Raw genomic sequence first — 12,778 nt, 5'->3', positions numbered from 1 at the left:
TTGGCCTTACTTCTCATATGCATGCCTGCTCTACATAAATGACTATGATTATTTTTAGTGGGTGTTTTTGCTCTCTATCTCACTAATTCTAAGCTGAATGCAGTGAGAACAAAAGATCCACAAGGAACATGTAAAGTTTCATCTTTGGAATATGAATTTCTTATAGCTGGGAAATAGTAGTTAATTCTCTTTGAACTTTTTCTTTTTCTTTCTTTTTGGCCTCTACCTCACTCAGCTTTGCCTCAGAGACTTTTGCACATCATAAATGATTTGCTTTGAGATGTCGATATGAAAACTTTTTCCATAAAGTTCTTGATCTAAGAACATATAAAGGACAGATTTTGTTTTAGGGTATCTTTAAAGGTCCTTGTTAAACAGCAGGTAGCCTTTTGTGAATAAAAAGGCAGTTATAAAAGACATGGTTGGAGACCCTGAGGTCTTCCATGTTGACTATGTGACTGAACACAAGTAAAATATTATGAGCACAGTTTCAGTTGTACTATAAAACGTAACCACTGTGCTCATCATATGGCTATGCCATAAAAAGTAAACTGAAGATGTAAACTTGTCATAGGGCTATGCCATAATCCAGAATGGATATCACTGTGGAATTTTTGGAGCAGCCAGACATGATAAATGAAATAATTAAACTCACACATCTAAGGAGAACAGCAATTATACCATACTGAGTATCAGTATGGTATAATTGCTGGGTTTTATTTGCCTTTTAAAACAAGTTTGTAAATATTTTGCCATCAGTTCTTGCTGAAGAGGATGTACTTACTAAGGTAGCTAAACCTTTTTAAACCTTGAAATTTATTCTTAATGACTATGATTACAGTATGGTTACAGTATGGCTTTAAAACTGTTTAGATCAAGCTGAGATAGAACATCTGTGTTACAAATATTTATAGGTTGAAGGGAAAATTCAAATTGTAAATCCTCAGAAATGGTAACTAATTGTCAAGGAGTGTTTTGGCATGGAGGGCCAGAACACCTAATGAGATGATAAGATACACCACAATATTTTTTTGCAGGAAGTATGGAATATAGGTGTTCAGGATCACCCAGTTGTACTCTGTGAGAATCTAGATTTTTTTTTTTTAATAAACAATAATTGCTGTCAATCAAAAAAAAAAAAAAGAACAAGTAAAAAGGAATACAAATATATCTTGTCATGTTCTGTGTATTTCTATCTTTTTTTTGCTCACAGAAATTAAAAACTAAACAAATATATCTGGTCTGATAGTTTTTTTTTAAGGACAAAATTTATTTTCAGTATTTGAATGTTTATAATTTAGATCTGGATTTGACTTACAATCAATAATGTGAAACAGATACTCTTAGTAAATTATCTATTTGACATCATTTGGACAATCATTTTGGGATAAGGTGAATCACAGCCTACAAATGCTAATTCTTGTCACAGTCTGCAAAGGGAGGCACCTGCCTAGCTCATGTATCTCAAATTATTGGCCTGAATAGAGTCATCTAGTGCCATAGTACTTCCAATATCAGACAAATCATACTATTGTTTCCTTTGATCAAATGAGTGCAAATTCATGCTTAGAATATATTGAATATGCCTAAATCTATATAAGGCCTCTATTGCACTGCTAGATTAATTTAGCAGGATGGATCAGATTTCTGAATAAAGTAGTGATGATTTTAATTTCAAATGCTAAGAGTTCTCTTTAATTGCCCATAATCAACCATCAAAAGTGATCCTCTTAGTTATATAGTTAAGGACTACTTTTAAAATGAAAATAAGTGTCTCTAAAAGGAAGTAAATGTGCAAAAGACAATATAACTTAGAGAGCACAAACCTTTGAAATTATCCTTTCATTATTCTTTTTTTTTTCTCAGAAGAATCAACAAATAAGTTTTTATATGCTGTAATTTAAGTGTTTTTATCTTATATATTTTTTATTATTATCTTCAATGCTTATTTGTTATTATTACCCTTTTACCATCCTTCAATATTGTTATTAAAAAATTAATGCTTGAGTAAAAGGGTTAATTTTTTTTTGATTTTAAGTTATTTGACATTAGTGTTGTTAGTACCAGCAGAAGTAGTAATAGTAAAAATAATACTATTTTATCAGAACATATATAGTTACTATAACCTATTTTAGTACGTCATCAAGGTATGTAAAAAATAACAAGTCAGATTTCCAAATGTAGGCAGATTTTAAGGAGAGTCAAAGGAACACAAAGGAAGTCACATATGTTAGAATCACAAATACCCTGAACAAAAGCTAAAAGTGACTGTACCTATAGCATAAATCATAATTATGCACTGTCACTATTACCTTGAATAAAATATCTAATTTTGTGACATATATTTCCATACCAATATAAATAATAGGCAAAAATAAAAAATAAATAAATAATTTCAGATTTCTTTCAGTAGGCAAAAGATAACTTTAATCAGAACTCATGTAATCAACAGATATAATTTAAAAAATCTGACCAAGTTCACTGATTTACAGCAGCAGTATATTTCACCTGTTCATTTTTCCTTTATATATCATAGTTTTGTTGCAGCAACATGAAATCCTTAGATAGATATGGAAGTCCATGTTTTGTAAATGCAGTAGCTTATTATCAGTTATCTTCTAAATAAATCACAGAATAACAGAATTAACTAGATTGGAACATACCTTTGACATCATCAATGATTCTATTTTTATTAATTGCAGCACTGTCTTATCCTGGTAGTAAGAAATAGCACTTGTAATGAAACATGCCCTAGTGAAATTCATAGTATTCATTCTTAATGATTGAGGAGAGATAAGAAATTTTGTAGAAACCTTAAATATAGAGTTCAATCTCTTGTTCTCTGGAGCAAATTTATGAAATATTTACATGTCCATATCCTCTGGTGCCCAACCCTGTATGTGCCATCTCACCTCATTAAATATATATATATATATATATATATATACATAGAGACCAGGAAAAAAGATAGGTAAATCGCCTTTTGCCATTCATAGTCTATTGATGATAATGCTAATGATGGTAGCAGCTCATAAGACTCTTATCATACCCAAGCAGCATTAAGTTATCTCAGCAATTCTTCAGCTAACTTTTTGTTTTTAATGAATTTTTTTTTCAGACATATATACTGTCAGTCTGGGACATGACCTCTATGGCACATGTGAGAGAAACTTAAAAACTCCTTTGGTGGGTTGACCCTGGCTGATGCCAGATGCCCACCAAATCTGCTCTATCACTCTCTTCCTCAATGGGAGAAGAAAGAGGAATAACAACAAAAGGCTGTGGATAAGATAAGGGCAGGGAAATATCACTCAGCAATTACCATCACAGGTAAAACCAACCCAATGTTGGAAAATAATATTTAAATTCATTACCAATAAAATCAGATAAATCATGGACAATGAGAATAAAAAATAAATCTTAAAACACCTTCCCCTTCCATTCTTCCCAGTCTCAGCTTTACTCCCAATTTTCTCTACCTCCTACCCTTCAGCAGTGCAGGGGGAATAAGAATGGAGTTTTGGATTCAGTCCATCACACATTGTCTCTGCTGCCCCCTCCTCCTCAGAGGAACTCCTTGCTCTCTTTCCCTGATTCACTATGGAATCCGACCCATGTGCCTCATTTTTTTCAGGAACTGCTTCAGCATTGGTCCCTTGCAAAGGGTGAAGTTCTTTGGGAATAGACTGCTTCAGTGTTGGTTTGCCCCTTGGGGTCATAAATCTTGTCAGCCAACCTGCTTCAGTGTGGGATCCTCTCTCCCTCTCTTCTTTATTTCCTTCTGATGGCACCCTGAGGTTCAGACTTTACTCATGGTACTCAGCAAATTTTTAATCTAAGTAAATGTAAGTAATGTTTTAATCTAAGTAATGTTTTAATCTAAGTAAATTTTAACTTAAAATTATAAAAGTTCTGTTTAAAGTAGGCTTCATTCTTCACTTTGTCATGGCACAGCATTTTTGCAGTTCATCCAGCACTATGAAAAGGACTGTTTGTCATTCTGATCAGCTAAAGGTAAGCTAAACTCAGGGAGGGTAGAGGAAACACCTTACTTGCTCACCCTCTTCACTTCTTTAGCAATATCCAACATAGTGGCACATGCTTCAGGCACAAGAAATACAGCACTCCAAGCAAGACCATGCCAATTCTGACTCAACTGACAGAATAATTTATCTAAAAGAATATTACTTATTGTGGTTTTGCCTTTCAAACCCATCAGCCCCCAAGCTTTATGGGGTTTCAATATTAACTAATTTTGGCCAGTATAGTTTTCATCAACTAGCCATTGATATCACAGAATATGGTATCAAAGGAGTCATTACTTTTTTCAGCTGATATTTTCATATATTTGCATATTTTCAGCAAAATATGTCATTTATACATGCTTCTAGCCACAGTTTGACAAATTGAGTTAGAATTGCCAACTCTGAAAAAGGGAGATAGAAAACACATTGCAGGGGGTGACTTGCTTATGCTCAGACATTATCAACTGTTTAAAAGTGGCAGTTGGATTTACTCTTCTTAAGTTAGAAAGTCTTCACAAAAACAAATCTGATTTCCTTTCTATCTGCTTTGCTTCATGCAAACAGTTCTGAGAAGAAGCAGATCATCACTATAATCAAGAAGACAAGAAGCACTAACACAGACTTCTGTAAAAGCCAGGGATGAGAAAGAAAACTGTAAAACTCTAAAAAATGAAAATTAAATTTGGACATAAAATAGATTTGATCCCAATTCTTACATATGGAATTTGATCCAAAAAAAAAAAAAAGTTTGAATGATGCTGATATATTTGGGCATCACAAAAAGTGTTAGGAATATAAAAGGTTATATGATAACAGTCTAAAGTGTCAGTATTAATTAAAAAATAATTAAAAATGAATATATTTTGCTATGTATTATTAGATTTTTAGCCAGCACTACAAAAATTAAAGCTATCCCTAAAGGTTTTCAGAGTATGTTTCTACTAACCTAATAAATTCTAAAATGCTGGTGCTGTAGCAGTCTGATAATAGAAGAAAATTCTCAGATTTTTTGTAACTCCTCTTGTGCAATATGTTTATTTATGCAGAACTAGAGAATAGAATTTGTTTGTTTTTTTTTTTTTTTAAAGCACAGTTGAAACATGCTTTATGCATATTGATAAAATATTATTTGCCTTTATGTTCAGATTAATAATCCTGGGTAATTTTTTTAAAATATATTGTAGTTTCTACTAGGACTAATAATTTTAGCACCTATAAGAGCCAAACTTTGCAGTTCTAAAGGTGATACAGACTGGGAAACGCTTGAATCACCTTACTGAGTTCTCAGTTGAGCAAGCAGTCTTATTGATCAGTTTATTCAAGTTACTAAGTACTCAACAAAGTTGCACAATATATCTCTGTTATTTCTGGCTCATTGGTGTCTGCAACCCCTTGGCCTGTTGGAATGACTTTGGACACCTTTACTGAAAGCTGGCATTTCAGCACACACACATGCACATATTGCTTCTTCCTTCTTTCTTTTTATTATTTTTTTGAAGTATTCAAATCAGAGGGTGCAGCTTGAGATTTACAAAGGACTGTGGGAAATATGTGAGATCAGAGAAGGGTATTGATACAGCAAGTGTTACTAAGACTGCAGTAAAAGACACTGCTTTAAACCCCTTTTGAACAGTTACTTCAAAGCAGGAACACTGTACTCTTGGTCTGCTGCTAGTAAAAATAAAAATTTTAAAAAAAAAAAGTGATGTTAAACTAAACCAAATTCAAGCAGTTACAAAATGAGAATTAAAGTCACAGCCTGAGGCGGCAACTGCATAACACATCCTATTTAGGGATGTCTTATGCAGTTATGACAAGTATACACTACAGCATTTCAGCCAGTTTAGAAGGAACTTTCTTGAGGCTTCAACTTGAAGATCTACCAATTATTACAAACTGGTGTGTAAATTTTAGAAATCTTCACAGATCAAACTTAAAATTCTGTGCAATATACCCCATAGTTGGGTGCATGCATCTGTGATTTGAAACATGTATAGGAAATGACATAAAATTGAACACACTTTCAAGAATTGTCAGATACTGACAAATCCTTTTAAATTATTGAAAAAAGGTCTTCCACTGGAAAAAAAACAAAACAAAACAAAACAAAACTGGTATCTGAGTGCTAAAATATTTATTCAGGAGGTCATTGGAAAAGCCTATATATGGGAAAAATCCTCCAAACAACCAAAAACCCCCAAGTCCCCCAGCCAAACAAAACATGCAACCAAAAAACCTCCACCCACACTGTAAAACAAAAAATCCAGACAAACTATTTGCTATTAATCAGAGAAAATATACAGAAATAATACAGAGAGGTCAACTTCTTTTTCTTTTTCCTCTTCCCTTTGGAGAATTGTTGATTTGACTACTTTAAATAAAATTACCAACTTCATTTCATGTAAGGTATGCCTCATAAACAAAACTATATATTAGCATAGTCAAATATAATACAAAGCAATAAACAGAAATTTTTATTTTTGACTATCCATTTGAAAATATTTCTAGTAGAGATAATACTTGGTAATCAGAAACTGATTCTTAAAATGAGTTAACTTACATTGAAGAAGTCAAATTGCCTTTTAGTTTTCCTCCATTTATTATGGAATCTGACATACTTTGCCCCATATATATGTACAGTATTAAATTAAACTTCTTAGAAGATCAATTGAAGCACACATCAGAATATACTCTAAAAAACAGTTGTTTATCTCACTAATACTACAAAATAAGTGTAACCTTACTGGAAATATGCATTCCTCCCACTTCTGCTACATAAACCACAGAGACAAAGGTAGATGACTGTCAATGCCACTGTGTCACTGGAATAGTAAACATAGATTTTCCATGGCTATCTCTGATTACAACTTAATTTCTTTATATCATTACATTAACTTTCAAATAGCTTTTTTGGGGTTTTTAAGAGCATTGAGATATTTTAGGAAATAAAATTAGAAGAACAGCTAATTAAAGTTCAAGAACTTTGGTGTAAGTGCTAAGCTTAATACTGCACAGTAAAAATTATATATTACACAGAAATAAACCCTGAATACCATTTTAAAAAATTGGATTTCAGAACAGGAGTAAAAAAAATATTTGTTCTTATTCAAAATTCTCTGATTTTGTTACTCCAAACTCAACAGTTTTTTTCAAGGCAAATGTTAAATAATTTTTCCCTTATTCTACTCTGAACTGTTGCCCAACATAGAAGTGTAAAGACTATCATGCACAAAGAAAGCAGATCAGAAGAGAAAGAAGAGTGGCCACCAGCCTGCTTCATCTTCAACTCCTGCCATTGCTGAGCTCTCAGACCTGATTATCTCCACCTTGAGAAGGAGCTACCAAGGACTTTCAGGCATCAGCACAAGCAGTAGAACATGAGCTTCATGACATTGTGTCCTCACAGGTAACCTAAGAAAAGATTGCTGAATAATGGTATGTATAGTATCACTATAATTACCACAGTGTATAAATTAATTCATAGCACAACAGTTGTTCCTAATGCATGAATGTAGCAAAGTTTGGTTTCAAGATTTAAAATTAACTAATTTTTTAAATCTTTTAAACACTTCCATCCCCACAAACTTTGATTCACCAACAACATATATTCAGTCCCAACCCTTCCAATATCTTATGCTTATGAACTGAAAAGAAACTTACTGCACTGACAAAATACTCCTGTCTTATGATTCCAAAGGCATCCCATAAAGCTTGAAGAAAACCAAGAAGCAAGTGACACATAGCATATTATGTCTTTTGAGGAGGGTTAGGGTTACCATGATCAATCTAAACACAAGCTATAATAGGCAATTTACTTTGAGACTAGTAAGTGGAGCAGACCAATTTCTCTGTGTAATCATATAAACCAATTTCAAAACCACTAAATATATAGAAAACAAAAACAAGTACAAACTCAGAAATAGATGCTACAGTTTTGAAAGATCACTAAATTCAAATATGTTGAGGTATTGTTTCTATTATAGCTATAATTTCTGGAAATAAAGAAATCTTATCTACTGAATAGGAAGGCTGTCTATTGCAGCACATATAGGGTGGGGGCAGGAGGAAGATGATTTCAACATTTGCTCAAAAACCTAAGCACAGGAACAATTTACAAGGAAATTGATTGTGTGTGCTTACATTAAAATTGGAAAAATGTTATTGTTGTTAATACCACAATTAACTTTATTGAACAGTCTCCTAGCCAAAGTACCCCAGCAAGGCCCCAAATATTTAATAGGTACTGCACTTTTTATATTAATTTAACATTACAAAAAATATAATCTGAGGTTTGAAATCTATTGCAGTTTTTGGGCACATGATTATGGCGAGATGATTAAAAAGAGGTTTTATTGGTACAATTCGTCATACAGTAAATCCAATTGTAGTAGAACAGCACAAGATTTGTACATAGCAGGCTTAATATTGGGTTAGTCACTAGTTAAAAACATAAGAACAATTATATTAGGGGAAAACAAATGCTCTGTGTGGACCAGGATTCTGTTTTTATCTTTGATCTACAGAGTCTTACAACATAAATGTAAGAAAAAGGAGACAAGTAAGTTCCTGTTCAAAATATCCTCCAAGCTTCTAGTCATTAAAATCTTGCTGACTATAGTGTTTACATGGACTGTAGCCTAAAGCACTGAATTTTAAATTTGCACACTTTATTTTTTAAAACTTCTACAGTTGCTTGCCAGTGTAATTCTTACAGCAAACTTGTTTTATATATATGTGTGTAAAAAAGTTGTTTTAAACTCTTTACTTCATGATTTAGTATAAATATTTTTGTAGAGGTTTTGTTTGGTTTTTAATTTTTTTGTTTGTTTAAAATAATGAGAAACAGCAATTAGATATTCCCTATTTGCCTTTGCTGTCCATCTGTGAGTTTAGACCACTAGCATATCCTCTGCTGGCTGCTGTTTTCCAAGCTGCTGGATCCTACTTTATTTACTTTTTTCCTTATGAAAGTCATTTGCTACCTCTGATTGCCCTTGGTTTTCTTTGTAACTGTTTCATATTTGTTTTGCTGTGGTAAGAACTTCAAGCAATTTTCAAGGACTGTATGCCTCATAGGTCTCTATGGGAACAGCATATCTGTTCATATGGGAACATTATCTGTTTCATTCTCTTCATTTTCTAAGACATCCTCACATTATTTGTCAAGTAGATTAATAATGCCCATTTAATAGATGCTTTTGGATAATTATCTACAAAGACTCCAGGTTGTGTTCACATTCTTCTAAAATAAACTATATAGGCAATAGCAACCAGTGCTTTTCTCATTTCTGTGCACCTCTCATGAGACTAATGAAGAATAATGAATACGGTTGTAGTGGTCAAGAGCATTTTTGAGCTATTGTACTTTTTGACTAAATATAAACTATCACACTCCTGAACTGAGAACACTTTGTGATTTTTCTCTGTGTATAATCAGCTAAGCTATACCGTAAATAGAGGTTGCAGGGAAATCTTCCCCCTAAATAAGAAAGGAAGTATTAGATAATTTAAAAGTACTTTTGATAAATTTTCTTACCGTATTTGGTAACTGAGCAATATTTTCATTCAATAAAAAAATTGTTTCAGACTTTCAGTTGTTCTCCTGTCAGAGAAAAAAAATTAGTTAAGAAGTGTGAATCATAAACTACTGAGAAAAAAAACATTTAGCACAGTTTATTATTTCAAAGTGTTATGTAGGAACCAACCTACAGATCTTTAGAAGCTTTAAAAAGGAGACTTATAGTAGCTTTAGACAATAAGACACTGTTTTCCTATTTGTATGGGTAAAGAGATGTCCAACAAATAATAGGTTTGAAAAATAAGAAAGTTAAGGACAGGTGATGAAATAACACAGTCACCTTTGTTGACTCACAGGAACAATAACCCTACACATATTGCAGAAGAAACAGCACTTACCTTTGAATCTACTTAAATAAAACCAACAGACCTAAGAATCAAGGCTGCTTGGTTATACAAGAATGATTACCAGTAGGTGGTTACTTTTTTTTTTTTTTCTTCAATCAAGGCTAAATAAAATATAAAAAGCAAAAACTATATTAAAATGGTGCCCAGGTATAGAAAACTGAATAGTGCTGAGCTTTGGTCTTTAAGAAATAAAGATTTTTATGAACTATATTGTGCAGTTTTGCAAACTATCTGCACTTCTAATCAGCATTTCTTTAATAAAATCTTATGATACCAGTTCACAGGACTTGCACTTCTCCAAGAAGCAGAAGTTCAGACTCAAATTTTAAACACCAGTTCCTTTGAAAAGAAGCTTAGATACAGCATTGAAAGCCATATTCTGTAAATTCTGATTGTATAATATGCTATCATCAGTCTTCATGACATGTATGTTATACAAACAGCAAACAGCTTTCATACAACTGCACAGTAATTTGGATAATCTATTCATGTTTAAGAATTAGTCAGATAATGGAAAACCTATTATTCACTCTATGTGCTACAACGTTTTCAGTTTGTTTGCATGAATTCATTATTTTTCCTCTTACTAATTTATCTTCCATAGTAAAGCTACTCTCAAATGTCATAAAAATTGTAATATCAGGTTTTTATTTTTGGAGGTACTATAATTTAAAAATCTACTTGCCATGAATTTCTAAGCAGCAGAATAAGATAAATTTTTAAGTAATGAAATATTTTGTTCATACATAGAAGTAAAACAATTTTTCAGACCAAGCAGTGGAATAAAAGTGGATTGCTTATTGCATAAGTCATAAGCAGACAAATCTCATTAATCTAAGAGTAAGAGTCCTTAGAAATTTCGCCAACTGTAAAGAAAAAGTATCTTCTGTATTATTTTACCACACTATTTCCATAATATACTCGGATATGCAACTGGGACATCCTAAACTGAGGATATGCTCTACATGCTTATTGTGGTGTTGCTTTGTATCTTTTTTTTTTAAATCTTGTTTTTAGTTGAAGTCAACACACTCTTTTAAAAATGTATCCTTCTCTAAGAATTTGTACAAAAACTGTAGTACAAAGGGTGGTGGAAAGTCTGAAAAACACAACCAATGTGCTTATGTGTTGTTCATGCAACTACATAAAGATTTAATTTTAATTAATTTCCCCTCTCCAGTTTAATGGAAGCAAGTAAAAAATTAAATTTAAATTGGAGATTAAAGAAAACTTTCAGATGATCATATGCGTTTCATTTACACAAGAGAAAAGAGGAAGGAAAAGTTATTGTCTTCTGAAATTTAATGCAAGTAACAATTGAACTATGACAAAAACATCTTTGATGGATTAATCTTTTTAACTTTGTTTGAAGCCAAGAAAAAACATAAATCACTTGAACACAAAATACACTTCCAATACATAAATTGGCTCACTAGAGAGGTAAATCATGTACTTAAAGCATATAGTTAGTGTGTTTATTGATTTGAGATCTGAAGAAATTTAACCAGTTACTCAGTAGAGTGTGTTTGATAAACATCAATTAATTATTGCTTTTATTTAAAGACAAAGTGACTTTTGTTAGAAATAAAATTCCAACATAAACAATAGATATTAATATGAATTGGAAATTAAATTAAATTATCATGTTCGGTTCAATTTTACGCCCAAAAAAAAAAAAAAATTCAGGCAAATGATCTCATCATCTTCACAGTTTCCAGAAAAACTTTTAAAAAGTAATTTAAATTAAACCCTGCTTTATAAAGACCATTTGCAATTCATAAAATGTAGAATTTTTGGGTGCTGGTCTGTAATTAATCTAAGCATACTATGTGAACTTCAATAAGAATTCATAGAATAAAGTGCTTTGTTCAGAAACTTGATGCAAAATATGTTTCCTATAAATGAACAGAATATGTGGAATTTAAGCATTAGATTGAATATGCTAAACATATCTAGATTTTATCTAAACATCCTTATAAAGTCAGTAACTTTCCAGAATTGTCTGGTATTATACTCAAACAGATTCCATTGCATACAGTGCTAGCAGTGGTAAAGGCATTGGACATTAAGATATTGTGACAAGTAAATACTACATTCATCCTCAACCAATATATCATATTTGTTACCAGGAATATGCAAAGCATTAAAATGTAAAACAGAATAGAGTTTTTGCTCCTCAAAAACTTCAAAAATCTGAAACCATTGAAAATTGTATTTTTGAAAACACAGGAACTGTGTACCAGGTTTAATTTTTTAAAACAACTTTGTTAGTAGCTGTATAAATATATTTTTAAGGCTCAGTAATGGACTCCAGCCTTGTAATAGAGGCTTGGTCATTCTAATTCTGTGGAGATGAGGCAGAGGTGAGCAGGTTCATTCTGCACATGGAAAGGACAGCCAAACATGTGGTCTGGAAGGTAGGCTCTGGCACTTGAGCTTCATCTAGCTAAGAATGAAACAAACAGCACCAGTGCCCCAGCACCCAGACTAAACTATCGATTATCCTCATTCTTTACTGGAACGATTGCTGGTGTGATTTCATCCCCCAAAAGGCAAGCACTTTCCCTGGACACATACTGACTGGAGGCTCCAGTCAGTAGCCATTTCCAATACACAATTTGTAGTAGTTGCAGTATTTGGGAGAGCAAGACAATGCAGTGGTATTGTGTGACAGGTTAGTATCACTACAAGAGAATAGTTTAAAATTTGTTTAGTTTACTGATATATAGAAAGCCAGAAAAAACCCACATGGTATAGTCCAGATTTCCCCTTAATTTAGAAGCAGCTATTGATTTTAATAATGCTATTTATTTACCTTTTGAATCAAA

The sequence above is a fragment of the Lonchura striata genome, chromosome 1 (genome assembly GCF_050655825.1).
Source record: "Lonchura striata isolate lonStrDom1 chromosome 1, ASM5065582v1, whole genome shotgun sequence".
Taxonomy (NCBI): domain Eukaryota; kingdom Metazoa; phylum Chordata; class Aves; order Passeriformes; family Estrildidae; genus Lonchura; species Lonchura striata.
This window is presented reverse-complemented; position numbering follows the sequence as displayed.